Consider the following 26612-nt stretch of genomic DNA (forward strand, 5'->3'; position numbering starts at 1 on the left):
CTTTTGGTTTCAAGCACTCGCCGTCGCGAGTCGTCGTGGATCGTGGACCGTCGTAGGGTCGTCACTTGCTTTGTCGCTCGTCCTCTTCTGGGGTCGGGTCCTCTTCGTCACCCAGTCGCCCTTGGTAAGTCCATGCATCATCACTTCCCCTATACTCCCTGTACCTTCCCGATATCCTCGGCCAAATATTCCAATATCCTCGGCCAACAAACTATAAAACCGAGAATAAGTCCACCAATTCAAATCATGCTGATATCCTCGCATAACAGAAATTCAGAATCCCAATCCTAATAACAAACAAACCCGAGCATTACTCGAATATCCACTTATTTAAAATGACGAATATAACTCGTCAAGGCAGGAAAAAAGGAGGAAAAGAGCGAGTAATCGGCAATTCATAAGAAATATCCGATCATCATCCCCATACTTTACTTTTTCTCAGTTTTATTTCTTAACGTTTTGCTTTTAAGTTTCTTATTCCGATAACTAACTTGGGCGTCGGAGTCCTTTTTGTAGGGTCCACGCCGAGGTCACCAGTTCACAGGAGCAAGCTTCAGAGTCCTCCCTCAGCTGTGTCGCCGACCATATCTCGAAAGCATACTCTGGACAGAACAATTGGCGCCCACTATGGGGCACGAATTTTCTCACTTTCAAGTTTAACCCCATACACCCTGTGCTCTCTTCTTCTTTTTAAGGAACTGAAGCATGACGGATCAGTCGGGCACCCACCAACACGCTGGTCCCGATCTCGTAGTAGCAAACACAGTGCTGCTCGCAGAAAATCAGCGACTGGCCGAGTTATTAGCCACCTTGCAGAACAAAGGTGAAAGGAAAAACGTCAACATGGAAGTGAACACCGACCAACAAGATGAGCACCAGTCAGATTCTAATGCCAAGACCGAGGAGAAAACCTCGAAGACAGGGAGACGCCGAGCTAATCCTTTCTCGGAAGAAATCATGAGCTTTAAGATGCCTCGAAATTTCACGCTTCCTATAACGCTGGTACCCTATAAAGGGATCAGAGACCCTAAGATTCATGTTCGAATTTGAGTCCATGATGTTCCTCAATAGTGACTCCGATCCCATATTATGTCGTTCATTTCCTACTTTTTTAGATGGTGCTGCGCTTTTATGGTTTTCCAATTTGCCTGCAGGTTCGATAACGAGCTTCGATGATTTCTCCAAACTGTTTATCAATCAGTTCGTAGCCTCCAAGATTTACGTACAGGACTCGGACTACCTCACCACTATTAAACAAGGACCGCACGAGAGCCTAAAAGACTATATGACCCGCTTCACAACGGCAGCCATGGAAATTCCCGACCTCAACCCCGAAGTCCAACTGCACGCCATCAAAAGTGGTTTACGACCAGGAAAATTCCAAGAAGCCATAGCAGTGGCGAAGCCAAAGACGCTGGAGGAATTTCGAGAAAAGGCAACCGGACAGATTGAAATAGAAGAGTTACGTGAAACTTGGCGGAGCGAAAGGCAGCCAAACAGAAGGGATGAGGACAAACCGGTCGCCAAGGACACCAAGAAGCCTTTCAGGCTGACGCCAAAGTACGATTCGTACACGAGGTTCAACGCTAGAAGAGAAGACATCATCAAGGAGATACTACATAACAAACTAATAAAGCCACCGAATAGGGCCGGCTCATATCAAGATCAACGCTATGTGGACAAGTCCAAGCGTTGCGCCTTTCATCAGAAGTTCGTCCATACAACTGATGAATGTGTGGTCACAAAAGACCTCTTGGAAAGATTGGCAAGACAGGGGCACCTGGACAAATACATCAGTAGCAAAACAAGGACGATTTCAGACGACTCTAACGATCGACGACAAGACCGACCGCCTCACACCTCGGACAAAGCCAGAACCCAACCCCCACCAACCAGGGGATCATCAATTGCATCTCTGGAGGGTTTGCCAGTGGTGGACAAACAAGCTCGGCACGAAAGCGCCGATACAAGGACATGTTAACACTCCAGCGGACAGCCGATGTATTGACTGTCAAACCAAGAACACCTAGCATATCTTTCAAACCATCAGATTGCCAAACAAACTCTAATAATCTGGATGACCCAGTGGTAATTTCTATCCAAGCAGGGGACCTCCTGGTAAAGAAAGCCCTTCTCGACCCTAGAAGCAGCGCGGACGTCCTTTTCTATTCAACCTTCAAAAAGATGAAACTCAGCGAACAAACCTTGCTACCATCCTCAGGAGAACTAATCGGGTTCTCAGGGGAGCGAGTGTCAATCCTCGGCAGCATCTGGCTTAAAACAACCTTAGGAGAACATCCCATGAGCAGAATGAAGGACGTACAGTTCCTCGTCGTCGATTGCATTAGCCCATACAACATCATTCTGGGCAGACCTTTTCTAAATTCCTTTGGTGCCATTGTCTCCACGATCCATTTGTGTGTCAAATTTCAGGTACAAGAGGACCAGATAGCCACAATACATTCCGACCACATTGAAGCTCGGAAATGTTATAATGAGAGCTTGAAAATCAAAGCAGACATCCGACAAGGAACACGGCTGGCCCAAGGGACATACAACGTTGCCAACATCTCGGGTACTGCCGAACTCGATCCAAGAGGAGATCTCCAGGACAAACCAACACCAATCGACGACTTCGAAAAGGTACAATTAGATGACAATGTTAACCACGATACTTATATCAGCTCTTCTCTCCTTTCAGGAACAAAACAGAAGATAACAACCTTACTACGGCAGAATGCCGACCTTTTTGCCTGGACACCGACAGACATGCCCGGTATAGACCAAGGCCTCATATGCCACAAATTACAAATTGACCTAAGAGCACGGCCCGTTTCCCAAAAGAAGCGCAACATGGGAGACGAGAAGCGCAAAGCATGTCTCGAGGAAACACAAAAACTCCTCTGAACAGGATTTATAGAAGAACTCTGATTCACAACTTGGCTATCAAACGTGGTTATGGTAAGAAAAGCCTCAGGTAAGTGGCGAATGTGTGTTGATTTCACTAACTTGAATAAAGCATGCCCCAAGGATGCCTATCCACTCCCATGCATAAACAAACTGGTAGATAATGCATCAGGATATAACGTTTTAAGCTTCTTAGACGCATATTCTAGTTATAATCAGATACTAATGCATCCAAAAGATAAAGATAAGACAGCTTTCATAACTGAATATGGAAATTACTGTTATACTGTTATGCCTTTTGGACTTAAGAATGCAGGGGCTATGATGAGCGGATAATTTATACGCTTTTTGGCATTATTTTTAGTATGTTTTTAGTAGGATCTATCTACTTTTAGGGATGTTTTCATTAGTTTTTATGTTAAATCACATTTCTAGACTTTACTATGAGTTTGTGTGTTTTTCTGTGATTTCAGGTATTTTCTGACTGAAATTGAGGGACTCGAGCAAAAATCAGATTCAGAGGTTGAAGAAGGACTGCTGATGCTGTTGGATTCTGACCTCCCTGCACTCAAAGTGGATTTTCTGGAGCTACAGAAGTCGAAATGGCGCGCTTCCAATTGCGTTGGAAAGTAGACATCCAGGGCTTTCCAGCAATGTATAATAGTCCATACTTTGGCCAATTTTAGACGATGCAAACTGGCGTTCAACGCCAGCTCTCTACCCAAATCTGGCGTCCAACGCCAGAAAAGGATCCAAAACCAGAGTTGAACGCCAGAAATGGATCAAAACCTGGCGTTCAACTCCACAAATGGCCTCTGCACGTGGAAAGTTAAAGCTCAGCCCAAGCACACACCAAGTGGGCCCCGGAAGTGGATTTATGCATCAATTACTTACTTCTATAAACCCTAGTAGCTAGTTTATTATAAATAGGACCTTTTACTATTGTATTAGGTATCTTTGATCAGTTGTATGCTATCTTAGATCACGTTTGAGGGCTGGCCTCTTGGCCATGCCTGGACTTTCACTTATGTATTTTTAACGGTAGAGTTTCTACACTCCATAGATTAAGGTGTAGAGCTCTGCTGTTCCTCAAAGATTAATGCAAAGTACTACTGTTTTCTATTCAATTCATCTTGTTTCGCTTCTAAGATATTCATTCGTACTTCAATCTGAATGTGATGAACGTGACAATCATCATCATTCCCTATGAACGCGTGCCTGACAACCACTTCCGTTCTACCTTAGACTGAATGAGTATCTCTTAGATCTCCTAACCAGAATCTTCGTGGTGTAAGCTAGAATGATGGCGGCATTCAAGAGAATCCGGAAGGTCTAAACCTTGTCTGTGGTATTCCGAGTAGGATTCAATGAATGAATGACTGTGATGAGCTCCAAACTCACGATTGCGGGGCGTTAGTGACAGACGCAAAAGGATAGTAAATCCTATTCCAGCATGATCGGGAACCGACAGATGAATAGCCGTGCCGTGACAGGGTGCGTTGACCATTTTCACTGAGAGGATAAGATGAAGCCATTGACAAGGGTGATGCCTCCAGACGATTATCCGTGCCGTGACAGGGCATTTGGATCATTTTCCCGAGAGAAGACCGAAAGTAGCCATTGACAATGGTGATGTATCACATAAAGCCAGCCATGGAAAGGAGTAAGATTGATTGGATGAAGATAGCAGGAAAGCAGAGGTTCAGAGGAACGAAAGCATCTCTATTCACTTATCTGAAATTCTCACCAGTGATTTACATAAGTATTTCTATCCCTATCTTATTAATTACTTTCGAAAACTCCATTAGTATTTTATATCCGCCTGACTGAGATTTACAAGGTGACCATAGCTTGCTTCATACCGACAATCTCCGTGGGATTCGACCCTTACTCATGTAAGGTATTACTTGGACGACCCAGTGCACTTGTTGGTTAGTTATGCGAAGTTGTGAAGATATGTTTAGACCATGGTCCTGCGCATCCGTTTTTGGTGCCATTGCCAGGGAATCAATTTCGAACAACAATTCACAACCTGAGTAGCAATTTCGCATACCAAGTTTTTGGCGCCGTTGTCGGGGATTGTTCGAGTTTGGACAACTGACGGTTCATCCTGTTGCTCAGATTAGGTAATTTTCTTTTTGTTTTGTTTTCAAAAACTTTTCAAAAATCTTTCAAAAATTTTTTCTTTTGTTTTCGAAAAAAAAAATTTTATTCAAAATTTTTAAAGAATGAATTCTAGTGTTTCATGAAGCATGTGAAGCCTGGCTGGCTGTAAAGCCATGTCTAAATTCATTTGGACTGAGGCTTGCAATTTGTTATCAAGAGCAAGCTAGTTGTTGCTAATCCACCTGCTGCTGTTCCTGATTTACATGCTGAAGCTTGGCTGGCCATTGGCCATGTCTAGTGTTTTAGACCGGAGCTTTCATTGAAAGCTTGGCTGGCTAGTGAGCCATGTCTAATTCCTGGACTGAAGCTTTAGACTAAGAATGCAAGATTCCTGGAATTCATGTTAAAAATTTTGGAATCCTTATTTTTTCTTTTTCATATAATTTTCGAAAAAAAAATCCAAAAAATATAGAAAATCATAAAAATCAAAAATAATTTTTGTGTTTCTTGTTTGAGTCATGAGTCATGTTATAAGTTTGGTGTCATTTGCATGTGCATCTTGTATTTTTCGAAAATTTCCATGTATTCATAGTGTTCTTCATGATCTTCAAGTTGTTCTTGGTAAGTCTTCTTGTTTGATCTTTGCATTTGCATGTTTTGTGTCTTTTCTTGTTTTTCATATGCATTGTTGAATTCTTAGTGTCTAAGCATTAAAGAATTCTAAGTTTGGTGTCTTGCATGTTTTCCTTGCATTAAAAATTTTTCAAAAATATGTTCTTGATGTTCATCTTGACATTCATAGTGTTCTTGGTGTTCATCTTGACATTCATAGCATTCTTGCATGCATCACATGTTTTGATCTAAAATTCTCATGCATTGCGTCATTTTTCTTGTTTTTCTCTCTCATAAAAAAATTCAAAAATAAAAAAAATATCTTTCCCTTTTTCTCTCATCAAATTCGAAAATTTGAGTTGACTTTTTCAAAAATTTTTAAAATCAAATTGTTTCTCATGAGTCAAATCAAATTTTCAATTTGAAAATCTTATCTTTTTCAAAATCTTTTTCAAAAATCAAATCTTTTTCAAAAAATCAAGTCTTTTTCAAATTTCTTAGTTATTTTCGAAAATTCCAACAATATTTTCCAAAAACATTTTTCTTATTTTTGTATCAAATTTTCGAAAATAACAATAACAATTAATGTTTTGATTCAAAAATTTCAAGTTTGTTACTTACTTGTTAAGAAAGATTCAAACTTTGAGTTCTAGAATCATATCTTGTGATTTCTTGTGAATCAAGTCATTAATTGTGATTTTAAAAATCAAATCTTTTTCAAAACTAATTTCAATCATATCTTATCAAAAATATATTCTCATCTTATCTTTTTCAAAAATCTAATTTCAAAATATCTTCTCCAACTTCCTAACTTCTTATCTTTTCAAAATTTGTTTCAACTAACTAACTAACTTTTTGTTTGTTTCTTAACTTTTTCAAAACTATCTAACTAACTCTCTCTCTCTCTCTCTAATTTTCGAAAATATCTTTCCTCTTTTTCAAAAATTTCTTTTTTATTAACTAATTATTTTTATTTTTGATTTTAAAATTTTTCGAAAAAAATACTAACCTTTTTCAAAAAACTATTTTCGAAAATCACTAACTCTTTTTCAAAAAATTATTTTCGAAAATTCTCCCTCTCCCATCTTATTCTATTTATTTATTCATTTACTAACATCTCATCTCACATCTCTGTCCTCCTCACAGTTGTGTTTCTTTCTTTACATCACATTCTTTGTCTCCCTCTTTTCTTCCACTCACAAAGGGATCCCTATACTGTGGTATAAAGGATCCATATTATTATTATTATTTTTTCTGTGCCCTCTTCTTTGTCATATGAGCAGGAGCAAGGACAAGAACATTCTTGTTGAAGCAGATCCAGAACCTGAAAGGATTCTGAAGAGAAAATTAAGAGAAGCTAAATTACAACAATCCAGAGATAACCTTTCAGAAATTTTTGAACAGGAAGAGGAGATGGCAGCCGAAAATAATAATAATGCAAGGAGGATGCTTGGTGACTTTACTGCACCTAATTCCAATTTACATGGAAGAAGCATCTCCATTCCTGCCATTGGAGCAAACAACTTTGAGCTGAAACCTCAATTAGTTTCTCTGATGCAGCAGAACTGCAAGTTTCATGGACTTCCATCTGAAGATCCTTTTCAGTTCTTAACTGAATTCTTGCAGATATGTGATACTGTTAAGACTAATGGAGTAGATCCTGAAGTCTACAAGCACATGCTTTTCCCTTTTGCTGTAAGAGACAGAGCTAGAATATGGTTGGACTCTCAACCTAAAGATAGCCTGAACTCTTGGGATAAGCTGGTCACGGCTTTCTTAGCCAAGTTCTTTCCTCCTCAAAAGCTGAGCAAGCTTAGAGTGGATGTTCAAACTTTCAAACAGAAAAAAGGTGAATCCCTCTATGAAGCTTGGGAAAGATACAAACAGTTGACCAAAAAGTGTCCTTCTGACATGCTTTCAGAATGGACCATCCTGGATATATTCTATGATGGTTTATCTGAGCTATCAAAGATGTCACTGGACACTTCTGCAGGTGGATCCATTCACCTAAAGAAAACGCCTGCAGAAGCTCAAGAACTCATTGACATGGTTGCTAATAACCAGTTCATGTACACTTCTTAGAGGAATCCTGTGAGTAATGGGACGCCTATGAAGAAGGGAGTTCTTGAAGTTGATACTCTGAATGCCATATTGGCTCAGAATAAAATATTGACTCAGCAAGTCAATATGATTTCTCAGAGTCTGAATGGAATGCAAGCTGCATCCAACAGTACTCAAGAGGCTTCTTATGAAGAAGAAGCTTATGATCCTGAGAACCCTGCAATAGCAGAGGTGAATTACTTAGGTGAACCTTATGGAAACACCTATAACTCATCATGGAGAAATCATCCAAATTTCTCATGGAAGGATCAAAAGCCTCAACAAGGCTTTAATAATGGTGGAAGAAACAGGTTTAACAATAATAAACCTTTTCCATCATCCACTCAGCAACAGACAGAGAACTCTGAACAAAATACTTCTAATTTAGCAAACTTAGTCTCTGATCTATCTAAGGCCACTGTAAGTTTCATGAATGAAACAAGGTCTTCCATTAGAAATTTGGAAGCACAAGTGGGCCAGCTGAGTAAAAGGATCACTGAAATCCCTCCTAGTACTCTCCCAAGCAATACAGAAGAGAATCCAAAAGGAGAGTGCAAGGCCATTGACATAAGCATCATGGCCGAACCCAAAAAAAGGAGAGGAGGACGTGAATCCCAAGGAGGAAGACCTCCTGGGACGTCCAGTGATCAATAAGGAGCTTCCCTCTGAGGAACCAAAGGACTCTGAGGCTCATCTAGAGACCATAGAGATTTCATTATACCTCCTTATGCCCTTCATGAGCTCTGATGAGTATTCCTCTTCTGAAGAGAATGAGGATGTTACTGAAGAGCAAACTGCCAAGTTTCTTGGTACAATCATGAAGCTGAATGCCAAATTATTTGGTATTGAGACTTGGGAAGATGAACCTCCCTTGTTCACCAATGAACTAAGTGATCTGGATCAACTGACATTACCTCAGAAGAGACAGGATCCTGGAAAGTTCATAATACCCTGTACCATAGGCACCATGATCTTTAAGACTCTGTGTGACCTTGGTTCAGGAATAAACCTCATGCCCCTCTCTGTAATAGAGAAATTGGGAATCTATGGGGTGCAAGCTGCTAAAATCTCATTAGAGATGGCAGACAATCCAAGAAAACAGGCTTATGGACAAGTAGAGGACGTGTTAGTAAAGGTTGAAGGCCTTTACATCCCTGCTGATTTCATAGTTCTGGATACTGGAAAGGAAGAGGATGAATCCATCATCCTAGGAAGACCTTTCCTAGCCACAGCAAGAGCTGTGATTGATGTGGACAGAGGAGAATTGATCCTTCAATTAAATAAGGACAACCTTGTGTTTACAACTCAAGGATCTCTCTCTGCATCCATGGAGAGGAAGCAGAAAAAGCTTCTCTCAAAGCAGAGTCAAACAAAGCCCCCACAGTCAAACTCTAAGTTTGGTGTTGGAGAGTCTCAACAAAGCTCTGCACATCTGTGAGGCTCCATGAGAGCCCACTGTCAAGCTACTGACATTAAAAAAGCGCTTGTTGGGAGGCAACCCAATTTTTATCTAACTATATTTTTCTTAGTTATATGTCTTTATAGGTTCATGATCATGTGGAGTCACAAAATAAATATAAAAATTGAAAACGGAATCAAAAACAGCAGAAGAAAAATCACACCCTGGAGGAAGCATCTGCCTGGCGTTCAACGCTAGAACAGAGCATGGTTCTGGCGCTGAACGCCCAAAATGGGCAGCATCCTGGCGCTGAACGCCCAGAACAAGCATGGTTCTGGCGTTCAACGCCAGAAATGGCAACAAATGGGCGTTGAACACCCAAAATGGGCACCAACCTGGCGCTGAACGCCCAGAGTTGTGTGCAAGGGCATTTTACTTGCCTAATTTGGTGCAAGGTTGTAAATCCTTGAACACCTCATGATCTGTGGACCCCACAGGATCATCTCAGGATCTGTGGACCCCACAGGATCATCTCAGGATCTGTGGATCCCACAGGATCCCCACCTACTTCCTCATCTCTCTTTCCATTCATGATCATCCCTTCTGTTTTCCATTTACCACTCACATCCATACACCCACTACCTTCAAAATTCAACATCTCTCTCCCACCCAATCCCACCCATATGGCCGAATAAACACATCCATCCATCTCCTCCATATCTTCTTCTTCTTCTTCTTCTATTCTTTCTTCTTTTGCTCGAGGGCGAGCAACATTCTAAGTTTGGTGTGGTAAAAGCATAGCTTTTTTGTTTTTTCCATAACCATTGATGGCACCTAAGGCCAGGGAAACCTCTAGAAAGAGGAAAGAGAAGACAAAAACTTCCATCAAGGGTCTATAGCTCAGTGGTAGAACATTTGACTGCAAATCAAGAGATCCCTGAGATACCTCAGGGGAGACATTTTCTTCCACACAATTATTGGAAGCAACTAAGGGTGGAACATCAAGAGCACTCCATCATCCTTCATGAAATTAGAGAAGATCAAAAAGCAACGAGGGAGGAGCAACAAAGACAAGGAAGAGACATACAAGAGCTCAAGGACATCATTGGTTCCTCAAGAAGGAAACGCCACCATCACTAAGGTGGATTCATTCCTTGTTCTTATTTCTTCTGTTTTTCGTTTTCTATGTTATGTGCTTATCTATGTTTGTGTCTTCATTACATGATCATTAGTAGTTAGTAACTATGTCTTAAAGTTATGAATGTCCTATGAATCCATTACCTCTCTTAAATGAAAAAAATGTTTTAATTCAAAAGAACAAGAAGTACATGAGTTTTAAATTTATCCTTGAACTTAGCTTAATTATATTGATGTGGTGACAATGCTTCTTGTTTTCTGAATGAATGCTTGAACAGTGCATATGTCTTTTGAAGTTGTTGTTTAAGAATGTTAAATATGTTGGCTCCTGAAAGAATGATGACTAGGAGACATGTTATTTGATAATCTAAAAAATCACAAAAAATGATTCTTGAAGCAAGAAAAAGCAGCAAAGAACAAAGCTTGCAGAAAAAAAAATAGGCGAAAAAAATAAAAAATAAAATAATAATAGAAAGAAAAAGAAAAAGCAAGCAGAAAAAGCCAAAAGCTCTTAAAACCAAGAGGCAAGAGCAAAAAGCCAATAACCCTTAAAACCAAAAGGCAAGGGCAAATAAAAAGGATCCCAAGGCTTTGAGCATCAGTGGATAGGAGGGCCTACAAGAATAAAATTCTGGCCTAAGCGGCTAAACCAAGCTGTCCCTAACCATGTGCTTGTGGCGTGTAGGTGTCAAGTGAAAACTTGAGACTGAACGGTTAAAGTCAAGGTCCAAAGCAAAAAAAGAGTGTGCTTAAGAACCCTGGACACCTCTAATTGGGGACTTTAGCAAAGCTGAGTCACAATCTGAAAAGGTTCACCCAATTATGTGTCTGTGGCATTTATGTATCCGGTGGTAATACTGGAAAACAAAGTGCTTAGGGCCACGACCAAGACTCATAAAGAAGCTGTGTTCAAAAATCATCATACTGAACTAGGAGAGTCAATAACACTATCTGAACTCTGAGTTCCTATAGATGCCAATCATTCTGAACCTCAATGGATAAAGTGAGATGCCAAAACTATTCAAGAGGCAAAAAGCTATAAGTCCCGCTCATATAATTGAAGCTATGTTTCATTGATAGTTTGGAATTTATAGTATATTCTCTTCTTTTTATCCTGTTTGATTTTCAGTTGTTTGGGGACAAGCAACAATTTAAGTTTGGTGTTGTGATGAGCGGATAATTTATACGCTTTTTGGCATTGTTTTTAGTATGTTTTAGTAGGATCTAGCTACTTTTAGGGATGTTTTCATTAGTTTTTATGTTAAATTCACATTTCTGGACTTTACTATGAGTTTGTGTGTTTTTCTGTGATTTCAGGTATTTTCTGACTGAAATTGAGGGACTCGAGCAAAAATCAGATTCAAAGGTTGAAGAAGGACTGCTGATGCTGTTGGATTCTAACCTCCCTGCACTCAAAGTGGATTTTCTGGAGCTACAGAACTCGAAATGGCGCGCTTTTAATTGCGTTAGAAATTAGACATCCAGGGCTTTCCAGTAATGTATAATAGTCCATACTTTGGCCAAGTTTAGACGACGCAAACTGGCGTTCAACGCCAGCTCTCTGCTCAAATCTGGCGTCCAGCGCCAGAAAAGGATCCAAAACCAGAGTTGAACGCCAGAAATGGATCAAAACCTGGCGTTCAACTCCACAAATGGCCTCTGCACGTGGAAAGTTAAAGCTCAGCCCAAGCACACACCAAGTGGGCCCCGAAAGTGGATTTATGCATCAATTACTTACTTCTGTAAACTCTAGTAGCTAGTTTATTATAAATAGGACCTTTTACTATTGTATTAGGTATCTTTGATCAGTTGTATGCTATCTTAGATCACGTTTGAGGGCTGGCCTCTTGGCCATGCCTGGACTTTCACTTATGTATTTTTAACGGTAGAGTTTCTACACTCCATAGATTAAGGTGTGGAGCTCTGCTGTTCCTCAAAGATTAATGCAAAGTACTACTGTTTTCTATTCAATTCATCTTGTTTCGCTTCTAAGATATTCATTCGTACTTCAATCTGAATGTGATGAACGTGACAATCATCATCATTCCCTATGAACGCGTGCCTGACAACCACTTCCGTTCTACCTTAGACTGAATGAGTATCTCTTAGATCTCCTAACCAGAATCTTCGTGGTGTAAGCTAGAATGATGGCGGCATTCAAGAGAATCTGGAAGGTCTAAACCTTGTCTGTGGTATTCTGAGTAGGATTCAATGAATGAATGACTGTGATGAGCTCCAAACTCGCGATTGCGGGGCGTTAGTGACAGACGCAAAAGGATAGTAAATCCTATTCCAGCATGATCGAGAACCGACAGATGAATAGCCGTGCCGTGACAGGGTGCGTTGACCATTTTCACTGAGAGGATAAGATGAAGCCATTGACAAGGGTGATGCCTCCAGACGATTAGCCGTGCCGTGACAGGGCATTTGGATCATTTTCCCGAGAGAAGACCGAAAGTAGCCATTGACAATGGTGATGTATCACATAAAGCCAGCCATGGAAAGGAGTAAGACTGATTGGATGAAGATAGCAGGAAAGCAGAGGTTCAGAGGAACGAAAGCATCTCTATTCACTTATCTGAAATTCTCACCAGTGATTTACATAAGTATTTCTATCCCTATCTTATTAATTACTTTCGAAAACTCCATTAGTATTTTATATCCGCCTGACTGAGATTTACAAGGTGACCATAGCTTGCTTCATACCGACAATCTCCGTGGGATTCGACCCTTACTCATGTAAGATATTACTTGGACAACCTAGTGCACTTGTTGGTTAGTTATGCGAAGTTGTGAAGATATGTTTAGACCATGGTCCTGTGCATCCGTTTTTGGTGCCATTGCCAGGGAATCAATTTCGAACAACAATTCACAACCTGAGTAGCAATTTCGCATACCAGGCGACCTACCAACGCCTCATGGACAAGGTCTTCAACAAACAAATAGGGAGAAATTTGGAAGTATACGTCGACGACATGGTCGTCAAGACTCAACAAGAACACACCCATGATGCCGACCTACAAGAAGTGTTCGGTCAGTTAAGGAAACATAACATGCGACTTAACCCGGAGAAGTATGCCTTCGGGGTTAAAGGAGGAAAGTTCCTGAGCTTCATGTTGACATCAAGAGGCATTGAGGCCAATCCCGAAAAATTTGAAGCAATCATTAACATGAGAAGTCCCCGAACAATAAAGGAAGTCCAGAGACTAAATGGAAGGCTAGCCGCACTATCTCGATTTATACCAAGTGTATCAACACACTCTCAGCATTTTTTCAACATACTAAAAAGGCAAACAAAGTTCAACTGGAACACGGAGTGTGAAGCAGCTTTCCAGAAGTTGAAATCCATAATCTCGTCACCGCCGATCTTACAGAAGCCGAACTTAGAAAAACCAATATTACTATACTTATCGGTATCCTCAAAGGCTATCAGTTCAGTACTCGTCACGGAGATGCAAGATAAATAGGAGCCAGTCTACTTCGTCAGTAAAACATTACAGAATGCCGAACTCAGATATCCACCAATGGAGAAGCTAGCATATGCAGTAATACTTACGGCAAGAAGATTAAGGCACTACTTCCAAAGCAGTAAGGTTATCGTTAAAACAAATCAGCCTCTGCGACAGATCCTCACTCGACCCAAGGTCTCAAGAAGACTCACCAAATGGTCAATAGAATTATCCAAATTTGACATAACATACGAGCCGAGGAGGACAATAAGGGCACAATTCTTAGCAGATTTTCTAGCCGAATTAACAGACCAAGCAGATCACGAACACACTTGGGAGCTCTATGTAGATGGAGCTTCAAACTCAGAAGGATCAGGAGCAGGCGTATATCTAACAGACAAATCCGACCTCCAAGCGGGACAGTCAATCAGGTTCTCATTCCAAACAAGCAACAATTAAGCCGAGTATGAAGCTCTACTCGCCGGACTTCGACTTGCACAGTCTTTAAACATAACACACCTACAGGTATACTGTGACTCGCAACTGGTGGTACAACAGGTAACCGGGAATTTTCAGGTAAAGGACCAATTGTTAGAAAAATATCACGCACTGGTAAGAGAACTCATACCTCAGTTTACTTCAATACAAATCACACATATAGCTCGGGAACAAAACACCCGAGCAGATGCTTTATCAAAACTAGCAACAACTAGGAAATGTATGCATGATTCTGTTATATCTCAGCTAACCCTCGCTGAACCGAGCTTTAGCAAAAGAATATTCTCTATATCATAGGAACAAGACTGGAGGGCAACATACAAACAATACCTACAAACTGGAACCATACCAACAACTATCACAGACCAAAGAGCATTCAAAAGGTGAGCAGCATCCTTCACACTGATAGGAATAAAACTATACAAACGAGGTTTCTCCCAACCATTACTAAGATGTCTAAACACGGATGAAGCTAAGATCGCCATGGACGAGGCCCATGAAGGAGTATGCGGTAACCACATTGGAGGAATAAGCCTGGCATCTAAGGTTGCCAGAGCAGGTTATTATTGGCCAACAATGAAGAGCGATTGTATCAAAAAGGTAAGGAGATGCGACAGCTGCCAAAAACACGCACCACTAATACATAGCCCGGCCGAGAATCTACATACCTCGGAGGTAATCTGGCCATTTTATAAATGGGGGCTTGATATTCTCGGCCCTTTCCCCAAAGCTCCCAGGCAGGTAAAGTATTTACTTGTAGCAATTGACTATTTTTCGAAATGGATGGAAGCAACGCCTTTAGCAAAAATAGGGGCTGAAAAGGTCCGAGCTTTTCTCTGGAAAAACATTATTTGTTGTTTTGGTATACCACATGCTATTATAACTGACAATGGTCGGCAGTTTACCGATCAAAACCTGGCAGAATTTTTGCAGGGTTTCAAAATTAAGCATCACTTTTCATCAGTAGAACACCCACAAACAAACGGACTCGCCGAGGCAGCTAACAAAGTAATTCTCATCGCACTTAAGAAAAAGCTCAGCGAAGCCAAAGGAGAATGGGCGGAGTTAATCCCAGAAATACTGTGGAGTTACAATACAACAAAACAAACAACCACCAACGAGACCCCTTACCGACTTGTCTATGGTGCCGACGCAATGATCCCAGTCGAGATCGCCCTAACATCAGGAAGAACAACACAAACATCGGCACCAAACAATGATAACATCAGACAAGCAGAATTGGATACAATAGAGGAAGACAGATACAAAGCTGAGATAAGGCACAAAGCAATGCAAAGCATAATAAAAAGAAAATACAACAAGATGGTCAAACCCAGGTCCTTCACCAAAGAAGACCTCGTCTTAAGACGAACGGAAGAAGCACGGAAACCACAAACACATGGAAAGCTCGCACCAACATGGGAAGGCCCTTACCGAGTAATACAAATACTCGGCAAGGGAGCATATAAACTTCAAACGTTACAAGGAAATGACATCCCTGGAATATGGAATGTATCATCTCTTAGATCTTACTTATCATCTCTTTTTCTTACTTATCAATCCCTGCCATTGGAGCAAACAATTTTGGGCTTAAACCTCAACTAGTTTCTCTGATGCAACAAAACTGCAAGTTTCATGGACTTCCATCTGAAGATCCTTTTCAGTTTTTAACTGAATTCTTTCATATCTGTGATACTATTAAGACCAATGGGGTTGATCCCGAGGTCTAAAGGCTCATGCTTTTCCCGTTTCCTGTAAGAGACAGAGCTAGAATATAGTTGGATTCTCAACCTAAAGATAGCCTGAACTCTTGGGATAAGCTGGTCATGGCTTTCTTAGCCAAGTTCTTTCCTCCTCAAAAGCTTAGCAAACTTAGAGTGGATGTTCAAACCTTCAGACCAAAAGAAGGTGAATGCCTCTATGAAGCTTGGGAGAGATACAAGCAACTGACCAAAAAGTGTCCTTCTAACATGCTTTCAGAATGGACCATCATGTATATATTCTATGATGGTCTGTCTGAGTTATCAAAGATGTCATTGGACCATTCTGCAGGTGGATCCATTCACCTAAAGAAAATGCCTGCAGAAGCTCAAGAACTCATTGACATGGTTGCTAACAACCAGTTTATATACACTTCTGAGAGGAATCCTGTAAGTAATAGGACACCTCAGAGGAAGGGAGTTCTTGAAATTGATGCTCTGAATGCCATATTGGCTCAGAACAAAATATTGACTCAGTAAGTCAATATGATTCCTCAAAGTCTGAATGGAATGCAAGCTGCATCCAACAGTACTCAAGATGTATCTTCTGAAGAAGAAGCTTATGATCCTGAGAACCCTGCAATAGCAGAGGTGAATTACATGGGTGAACCCTATGGAAATACCTATAATCCCTCATGGAGAAATCATCCAAATTTTTTATTGAAGGATCAACAAAAGCCTCAACAAGGCTTTAATAATGGTGGAAGAAACAGGTTTAACAATAGTAAACTTTTTCCATCATCCACTCAGCAACAGATAGAGAATTCTGAGCAGAATCCATCTAGCTTAGCAAAAATAGTCTCTGATCTATCTAAGGCCACTTTAAGTTTTATGAATGAAACAAGGTCCTCCATTAGAAAATTGTAGGCACAAGTAGGCCAGTTGAGTAAAAAGGTCACTGAAATTCCTCCTAGTACTCTCCCAAGCAATACAGAAGAAAATCCAAAGAGAGAGTGCAAGGCCATTGATATAACCAAAATGGCCGAACCCACAAGAGAGGAGGATGACGTGAATCCTAGTGAGGAAGACCTCCTGGGATGTTCAGTGGACAATAAGGAGTTCCCCTTAGAGGAACCAAAGGAATCTGAGGCTCATATAGAGACCATAGAGATTCCAATGAACCTCCTTCTGCCCTTCATGAGCTCTGATGAGTATTCTTCTTCTGAAGAGAATGAAGACGTTACTGAAGAGCAAGTTGCTAAGTACCTTGGTGCAATCATAAAGTTTAATGCCAAATTATTTGGTAATGAGACTTGGGAAGATGAACCTCCCTTGCTCACTAATGAACTGAATGCATTGGATAGGCAGAAATTACCTCAAAAGAAGTAAGATCCTGGTAAATTCTTAATACCCTGTAACATAGGCACCATGACCTTTGAGAAGGCTCTGTGCGACTTGGGGTCAGGAATAAACTTAATGCCACTCTCTGTAATGGAGAAACTTGGGATCTTTGAGGTACAGGCTGCCAATTTCTCATTAGAGATGGCACACAAATCTATAAAAATGGCTTATGGACAAGTAGAGGACGTGTTAGTAAAGGTTGAGGGCCATTACATCCCTGCTGATTTTATAATCCTAGACACTGGGAAGGATGAGGATGAATCCATCATCCTTAGAAGACCCTTCCTAGCCACAGCAAATGCTGTGATTGATGTGGACAGAGGAGAGTTGGTCCTTCAACTGAATGAAGACTACCTTGTGTTCAAGACTCAAGGTTCTCCTTCTGTAACCATGGAAAGGAAGCATGAAAAGCTTCTCTCACTGCAGAGTCAACCAAAGCCCCCACAATCAAACTCTAAGTTTAGTGTTGGGAGGCCACAACCAAACTCTAAGTTTGGTGTTGGGAGGTCTCAACAATGCTCTGAACATCTGTGAGGCTCCATGAGAGCTCACTGTCAAGCTATTGACATTAAAGAAGCGCTTGTTGGGAGGCAACCCAATATATTTAATTATAACTATATTATTTTCATGTTTATTTTGTGTTTCTTTAGGTTGATGATCATGTGGAGTCACAAAAATTATAAAAAAATAAAAATAAAAAAACAGAATGAAAAATAGCTCACCCTGGAGGAAGAGCTTACTGGCATTTAAACGCCAGTAAGGCTAGCAGAATGGGCGTTAAACGCCCAATCTGGCACCATTCTGGGCGTTCAACGCCAGAAATGGGCACCAGACTGGTGTTTACCGCCAGAACAGAGCATGAAACTGGCGTTAAACGCCAGAAACAAGCAGCAGTCTGGCGTTTAAACGCCAGGATTGCACTCTGAGGAAGGCTGGCGTTAAACGCCAGAAACAAGCTATATTTGGGCGTTTAACGCCAGAACTAAGCATGGAAGTGGCGTTAAACACCAGGATTGCATGCTTAGGGCGTTTTACACACCTAAAAGGTGCAGCGATGTGAAATCCTTGACACCTCAGGATCTGTGGACCCTACAGGATCCCCACCTACCTCAACTCACCTTCTCCCTCTTCTTCACACAATCCAATAATCCTCCTCCCCAAACACTCTTCACCAATCAACTCAACCACTCTTTTCCATTATCCTTTCATCAATCACCTCCACCACACTTTCCTATAAACCCCATCTACCTCCAAATTCAAAATTACTTCCCCACCCAAACCCACCCTAAATGACCGAACCCTAACCCCTCTCCCTCCACTATATAAACCCCCTCATTCCTTCTTCATTTTCACACAACACTACCCTCTCTTCTCCCCTTGGCCAAAATACACCATCTCTCCCTCTCCTCCATCTCTTCTTCTTCTCCTTCTTTCTCTCTTCTTTTGCTCGAGGACGAGCAACATTCTAAGTTTGGTGTGGTAAAAAGCATAGCTTTTTGTTTTTTCTATAACCATCAATGGCACCTAAGGCTAGAGAATCCTCAAGACAGAGGAAAGGGAAGTCAATTGCTTCCACCTCTGAGTCATGAAAGATGGAGAGATTCATCTCAAAAGTCCATCAAGACCACTTATATGAAGTTGTGGCCAAGAAGAAAGTGATCCCCGAGGTTCCTTTCAAACTCAAGAAGAATGAGTATCTGGAGATCCGACTTGAAATCCAAAGAAGAGGTTAGGAAGTCCTCACTAACCCCATTCAACAAGTCAGAATCCTAATGGTTCAAGAGTTCTATGCAAACGCATGGATCACTAGGAACCATGATCAAAGTGTGAACCCGAATCCAAAACATTGGCTTACCATGGTTCGGGGGAACTACTTAGATTTCAGTTCGGAAAATGTAAGGCTGGCGTTCAACTTGCCAATGATGGAAGAGAACGCACGCCCCTACACAAGAAGGGTCAACTTTGATCAAAGGTTGGACCAAGTCCTCATGGACATATGTGTGGAAGGAGCTCAATGGAAGATTGACTCAAAAGGCAAACCGGTTCAACTGAGGAGACTGGACCTTAAGCCTGTAGCTAGAGGATGGTTGGAGTTCATTCAACACTCAATTATTCCCACTAGTAACCAGTCTGAAGTTACTGTAGACCGGGCCATCATGATCCATAGTATCATGATTGGGGAGGAAGTGAAGGTTCATGAGATTATACCTCAAGAACTCTACAAGGTGGCTGATAAGTCCTCCACTTTGGCAAGGTTAGCCTTTCCTCACCTCATTTGCCATCTATGCAATTCGGCTGGGATTGACATAGAGGAAGATATTCTCATTGATGAGGACAAGCTTATCACTAAGAAAAGGATAGAGCAAACAAGAGATCACAGATCTCAAGAGACGCATGAGGAAGCTCATCATCAGGAAATCCCTGAGATGCCTCAGATGCACTTGCCTCCACGGAATTTTTGGGAGCAAATCAACACCTCCCTAGGAGAATTAAGTTCCAACATGGGACAACTAAGGATGAAGCACTAAGAGCACTCCATCATCCTCCATGAAATTAGAGAAGATCAAAGAGCTATGAGGGAGGAACAACAAAGGCAAGGAAGAGACATAGAGGAGCTCAAAAGCACCATTGGTTCTTCAAGAAGAGGAAGACGCCACCCTCACTAAGGTGGACCCGTTCCTTAATCTCCTTGTTCTTATTTTCCTGTTTTTCATTTACTATGCTTTATGTTTGTGTCTTATTTCATGATCATTAGTATTTAAGTGCCTATGTCTTAAAGTTATGAATGTCCTATGAATCCATCACCTCTCTTAAAGAAAAACTGTTTTAATTACAAAAGAACAAGAAGTACATGGTTTCGAATTCATCCTTGAAACTAGTTTAATTATTTTGATGTGGTGACAATACTTTTTGTTTTCTGAATGAATGCTTGAACAGTGCATATGTCTTTTGAATTTGATGTTTAAGAATGTTAAATATGTTGGCTCTTGAAGAATAAGGAAAAAGGAGAAATGTTGTTTGATGATCTGAAAAATCATAAAAATGATTCTTGAAGCAAGAAAAAGCAGTGAATACAAAAGCTTGCAGAAAAAAAATATGCGAAAAAAAAGAAAAAGAAAGAAAAAGAAAAGCAAGCAGAAAAAGCCAGTAGCCCTTAAAACCAAAAGGCAAGGGTAATAAAAAGGATCCAAGGCTTTGAGCATCAGTGGATAGGAGGGCCTAAAGGAATAAAATCCTGGCCTAAGCGGCTAAACCAAGCTGTCCCTAACCATGTGCTTGTGGCGTGTAGGTGTCAAGTGAAAACTTGAGACTGAGAGGTTAAAGTCGAGGCCCAAAGCAAAAATAAGAGTGTGCTTAAGAACCCTAGACACCTCTAATTAGGGACTTTAGCAAAGCTGAGTCACAATCTTAAAAGGTTCACCCAGTTATATGTCTGTGGCATTTATGTATCCGGTGGTAATACTGGAAAACAAAGTGCTTAGGGCCACGGCCAAGACTCATAAAGTAGCTGTGTTCAAGAATCAACATACTGAACTAAGAGAATCAATAACACTATCTGAACTCTGAGTTCCTATAGATGCCAATCATTCTGAACTTCAATGAATAAAGTGAGATGCCAAAACTATTCAAGAGGCAAAAAGCTACTAGTCCCGCTCATCTGATTGGAGCTAAGTTTCATTGATATTTTGGAATTTATAGTATATTCTCTTCTTTTTATCCTATTTGATTTTCAGTTGCTTAGGGACAAGCAACAATTTAAGTTTGGTGTTGTGATGAGCGGATAATTTATACGCTTTTTGGCATTGTTTTTACATAGTTTTTAGTATGATTTAGTTAGTTTTTAATATATTTTTATTAATTTTTAAATAAAATTCACAATTCTGGAGTTTACTATGAGTTTGTGTGTTTTTCTGTGATTTCAGGTATTTTCTGGCTGAAATTGAGGGACCTGAGCAAAAATCAGATTCAGAGGCTGACAAAGGACTGCAGATGCTATTGGATTATGACCTTTCTGCACTCAAAATGGATTTTCTGGAGCTACAGAACTCCAAATAGCGCGCTCTCAATTGCGTTGGAAAGTAGATTTCTGGGCCCCGGAAGTAGATTTCTGCATCATTTACTATTTTCTGTAAACCTAGTAACTAGTTTAGTATAAATAGAACTTTTTACTATTGTATTTACATCTTTGGATTGTCTTTTGATCCTTTGATCACGTTTTGGAAGCTGGCCTCTCGGCCATGCCTAGACCTTGTTCTTATGTATTTTCAACGGTAGAGTTTCTACACACCATAGATTAAGGTGTGGAGCTCTGCTGTTCCTCATGAATTAATACAAAGTACTATTGTTTTTCTATTCAATTCAAGCTTATTCTGATTCTAAGATATTCATTCGCACCTCAATATGAATGTGATGATCGTGACACTCATCATCATTCCCTATGAACGCGTGCCTGACAACCACTTCCGTTCTACTTTAGATTGAATGAGTATCTCTGAGATTCCTTCATCAGAGTCTTCGTGGTATAAGTTAGAATCCATGGACGGCCATTCCTGAGATCCGGAAAGTCTAAACCTTGTCTGTGGTATTCCGAGTAGGATCTGGGAAGGGATGGCTGTGACGAGCTTCAAACTCGCGAGTGCTAGGCGTAGTGACAGACGCAAAAGGATAGTAAATCCTATTCCAGTATGATCGAGAACCGACAGATGATTAGCCATGCAATGACAGCGCATTGGACCATTTTCACTGAGAGGACAGGATGTAGCCATTGACAACGGTGATGCCTAACATACAGCTTGCCATAGAAAGGAGTAGGACTGATTAGATGGAGATAGCAGGAAAGCAGAGGTTCAGGAGGAACGAAAGCATCTCTATACGCTTATCTGAAATTCTCACCAATGAATTACATAAGTATCTCTATCTTTATTTTACGTTTTGTTTATCTTTTAATTATTAAATCTCCATAACCATTTGAATCTGCCTGACTGAGATTTACAAGGTGACCATAGCTTGCTTCAAGCCGACAATCTCCGTGGGATCGACCCTTACTCACGTAAGGTTTATTACTTGGACGACCCAGTGCACTTGCTGGTTAGTTGTGCGGAATTGTGACAAAGAGCTAATATTATGAACGTGCGTATTGAGTTTTTAGCGCCGTTACCGAGGAAAGAACCGTCACGATTTCTGCGCACCACATGCAACCCCTATTTTTCCAGCATCATGAATCGTCTTCACATCAGCATCAACCTGCGCAAACTCATCAACCACTGCCATGAATGGAAAAGAAGCTGATCATATAGAATTACTCGGCCCATCACGATAACCATGAAGGACAAGCTGACTCTGGTAGGCAGACTCAATCACCTCCGCGGTAAAGACAACATTATCCTCTTTCACTCCAGTTAGGTCCACCACCTTCGTAGTCCCCCTACCTCTTTTCCTTTTAAGAGGAATCTCTTGACCAACAGAACCCCCACCCTCCTTTGCCACATTTGTTGAAGATCCCTCCTTTTCTTTCTTCTTAGCCTTCGAAATGAAAGCCTTCAAATTAGCAGTGGTTAAAGTCGAAGCCTTTTCACCTAGCAAAAACAACCAACAAAATCAATAACTTTCGAAAACATTAAGCACAACAACAAATCCACATAAAGTATACCTAGATATTCCTCTAAAGCCTCCCTATCACCCTCAAGCCTTAGCAATGTCGGTATAGATAAAAGCTCAGAAGATGACATAGCAGACATAAAAAAACCAATAATATAATCTTCACTCTTAACCCTATCCTCGCACTCTAAAACTTGCCGAGGCTCAGCAGACCAGAAAACAGGGAACCTCTCTTCCATCAGGGCATCAAGAAAAAAAGGGTAACACTCCTCACAAATCTGAACCTTCACAAAAAACTCCTTGAAATCCTTAAAAGAAGACTTGTAAAGGCTGAAGATAGCTCGCCCCAGATGACTACTCAAGTTCACCCAGCCACCCTTCCAAACACCTTTCGCTTGAAATAACGAAAAGAAAACTCCAAGGGAAGGATAACAACACAGATGCTCCATAAGACACTCAAAAGCACGAACGAAAGCCCACGAATTTGGGTGAAGTTGCGTCGGAGCATAGTTCAACAAAGACAAAACCCCACACTAAAAATCAGTAAAGGGAAAGCGAACACCCAACTCAATCAACATACATGTGTACACATAGAAATAAGTCCAGTCATCTCTCTTCTCGCAAACTCCATCACTCTTCTCGCACGGTAAGAACCTAACCCTCAAACTGTCCCTACCTCTGACCCACCTCGCACTATTCAACTACATCAACATATCAGAACTACTAAACACCAAAATCCACGATTTCACGTCACTATCAACCCAACCATAAGGGTCATTTTCATCTACAACAACCCCCTTCTTACCCATGCAAACCAAGAAGAAACAGCAGCAAAATGACAAAGAAAACGGAAAAGTTACCTTTTTTACTCATCATGCCACTCATAAACAAAATCCAAACTTGTAGAAGCCTAACGGATGAGGGGACAGGGAGTTACTTCGGCACATTACCCCACGAAGCCCCCTCCACTTCCCATTAACTACACATGGCGTCACCCCACTTCCCGCCATAAAAAAACATTCCATATAAAGCCCAATTTACAAAGCCCAAAAACAAATAAACTTGGCAAGAGGAACACGTTGAACTTGGGGGCTTCCTAAGGCAACGAATCCACGACAACTAAAAGCTCCAACATCAATAGGCCGAGGATATAAAAAAGCTCAACATGTTCCTCATGCCGAGCTTGGGGGCTGTGTACCTTCCCGATATCCTCGGCCAAATATTCCAATATCCTCGGCCAACAAACTATAAAACCGAGAATAAGTCCACCAATTCAAATCATGTCGATATCCTCGCATAATAGAAATTCAGAATCCCAATCCTAATAACAAACAAACCCGAGCATTACTCGAATATCCACTTATTTAAACTGATGAATATAACTCGTCAAGGCAGGAAAAAAGGAGGAAAAGAGCGAGTAATTGGCAATTCATAAGAAATATCCGATCATCATCCCCACACTTTACTTTTTCTCAGTTTTATTTCTTAACGTTTTGCTTTTAAGTTTCTTATTCCGATAACTAACTTGGGCGTCGGAGTCCTTTTTGCAGGGTCCACGCCGAGGTCACCAGTTCATAGGAGCAAGCTTCCGAGTCCTCCCTTAGCTGTGTCGCCGACCATATCTCGGAAGCATACTCTGGACAGAACACTCCCTTTTCCAGATTTCCTTCTCCCTGTATTTTGAGATGATGTTGAATTGGTAATCAATTAATTTGTTAGCGATTGAATCTTGAATTTGTTGCTGTCTTGCTGAATAATCACCGAGTTTAATTTTTTTTTGTCTTTGCTAAAAATCATCAGAGTTGAATTTGTTACTGATTATCATCGAACCTTGAATTTGTTGCTGGCTTGCTCAAACACCTCCTATTATGTTTTCTATGCACTACTTGTGTATGTTACAGTTTTCATATGATCGGGCTTACAATTTGTTGTTGTCTTGCTCAAACACCCCCTATTATATTTATCTCTACAATTTTCATATTGTACATTGCTTCATGATTTCAGTTTGTTTTTGCATGATATACTTCAACCGATAGCTTGTTTCCCCTGAATGAATTAAAATAAAAAACTATAAACTGAACATGTACCCCATTCGGGTATTTGGATCAAATAAAAGCAAACAAGCTAAACCCCCAACTGACAAAAGGAAAATATAGCCAGTCTTATGATTGGACCAAGAGCAAGAATGTTCATTTGTTTCACATTTTGATAGGAACCTGGGGGTCTTAATACACTGTGATCTGTGGAGCTGTTTTATGTGATTACATTCTATTTTATGTAATCCTTTTACCAAAAAAAGGAAAAAGAATCTGTATCCCTCAACCATTTCTTAATGGATGCAGCGCTTTGAGATAGTTAATGGTGTCACTGAAGTTGAAGGAATAGCAGAGGAGAAAACTACAGGTGCTGAAGCGGACGAAGGTACTAATTACAAGATCACACATTTTCCTTAAATAGCATTTCAATTCATTCACTGATAACATTTTGATTTGGTTTTGTAGAAAAAGGAGTACCTGCTTTTTGGCTCAATGCAATGAAAAACAATGAAGTGTTAGCTGAAGAGGTTAGTTGATTCTATCAATAGTAACTCCTTTTTTTTTAATATTTATTTTATATCTTGCAACCAAGTCTTAGTGTTAGCTTAAGAGGTTAGTTGGTTCTATTCAATAGTAACTCCTTTTTTCTTTTAAATGTTTATTTTATGTCTTGCAACCAAGCTAATTTTAAGTCTTTGTGAAATAGATTTCAGAGCATGATGAAGGTGCTCTCAAGTTTCTCAAAGATATCAAGTGGAGCAGGATAGACAACCCAAAAGGATTCAAGCTTGAGTTTTATTTCGATACTAATCTTGATTTCACAAACACTATTTTGACAAAAGCATATCACATGATTGATGAGGATGAGCCAATATTGGAAAAAGCAATTGGGTGAAGACCCCTTCAATGGAAATAATCAAATCCATCTCAGGCATCAAGGTTATTCCTCTTTTAGGCCTTCATTTACTTTATAGCAAAGTGTGTACTAAAATTTTTTGTTAATGAATAATTTGTAAAGCCACATTGATCATATATAACCACAATTAGTTATTTGGAAAGTGTATTTTTGTGGCTTTCTCTTTACATCTCAAACTCAATTTTTTTTAAATATATATATATTTTTTGGAAGTTCGATGTTTGAGTTCTTTTTTAAAGTCAAACCATTATAAAAAATATGATAACTTTTATAGGAGGGAAGATTAGGCCCTGGTTAGGTCATTTGTTTTTTGCAATCCTGGTTGTCTCTCTTTATCATGATTTTCCTTTCCACCTGCTAACAGTATATAGGTTCTCACAATCTGTGATTACTTTTAAGATCTGGTATTCACCTTCAATCCAAAAGATAAGATGTGACTTGTTACTTTTGTAGGTTCAAGTCCGTGAAAGAAACCACCAACCCGTTGATGAGGTCACGGTATGTGAATACACAAACTTATCTAGTTGCTTATGAATATTCCATCCTCTTTTGAAAACTAGGAGATTATTCAATTGATGAATTGGAATGTGGTTGCAGGTGGCAGTGACTTTGGTGGAGCTGTCGGTTGATGGTTGATGGGAAGCAGAAGCTGATGAATTAAAAAATTATTAAAATTGATACGTTGCAAGTATAGTTCTTAATTCACCGAAAATCTACCTATCAATTTAGAAATGTGTCACAAAGAGTTTAAAT

The 26612-nt window shown here is 40.3% G+C and overlaps 1 long non-coding RNA gene, 2 other non-coding genes and 1 pseudogene across 3 annotated transcripts; 2 read left to right on the forward strand and 2 right to left on the reverse strand.

Moving 5' to 3' along the window:
- LOC140178184 (uncharacterized) lies at positions 1–25328 on the forward strand. The gene is made up of 2 exons (XR_011870438.1): positions 1–124; positions 25250–25328. It is a non-coding gene; the product is annotated as an uncharacterized lncRNA (long non-coding RNA).
- LOC112738683 (small nucleolar RNA R71) lies at positions 7435–7542 on the reverse strand. The gene has a single exon (XR_003169629.1). It is a non-coding gene; the product is annotated as a small nucleolar RNA R71 (small nucleolar RNA).
- LOC112739346 (small nucleolar RNA R71) lies at positions 16077–16184 on the reverse strand. The gene has a single exon (XR_003170281.1). It is a non-coding gene; the product is annotated as a small nucleolar RNA R71 (small nucleolar RNA).
- On the forward strand, positions 25066–25176 carry LOC112739705 (small nucleolar RNA snoR2/U65; annotated as a pseudogene).
- Positions 25329–26612: the final 1284 nt, after the last annotated feature.

Source organism: Arachis hypogaea, chromosome 13 (assembly GCF_003086295.3).
Source record: "Arachis hypogaea cultivar Tifrunner chromosome 13, arahy.Tifrunner.gnm2.J5K5, whole genome shotgun sequence".
NCBI classification, from domain to species: domain Eukaryota; kingdom Viridiplantae; phylum Streptophyta; class Magnoliopsida; order Fabales; family Fabaceae; genus Arachis; species Arachis hypogaea.